The sequence below is a fragment of the Belonocnema kinseyi genome, chromosome 3, assembly GCF_010883055.1.
Source record: "Belonocnema kinseyi isolate 2016_QV_RU_SX_M_011 chromosome 3, B_treatae_v1, whole genome shotgun sequence".
Taxonomy (NCBI): Eukaryota; Metazoa; Arthropoda; class Insecta; order Hymenoptera; family Cynipidae; genus Belonocnema; species Belonocnema kinseyi.
This window is the reverse complement of record NC_046659.1, coordinates 47,535,544-47,535,860: the sequence shown is the minus strand read 5'-3', so window position 1 is coordinate 47,535,860 and position 317 is coordinate 47,535,544.

The window sequence follows — 317 nt, the reverse complement described above, 5'->3', positions numbered from 1 at the left end:
TTTTTTATACATAAAATATCGGTCTCAAACTTTGAGAAATGCAAGAGTCGAAAGAAAACTACGTTTAAGTACAAAGCTTAATAATAAAAGATGTAAAAAAAAATACGAACCCTCTAGAGCCTCGTCTGGTGGCCGCCAGGTTTCGTATTTTCGTGTGCAAGATTACCGGCTGATGGCGTTGGAATTCATTGTTGAAATATATTTTTTTACATCTTTTATTATTAAGCTTCGTACTTAAACGTAGTTTTCTTTCGACTCTTGCATTTCTCAAAGTTTGAGAACGATATTTTATGTATAAAAAAAGTTCGAACGTTCAA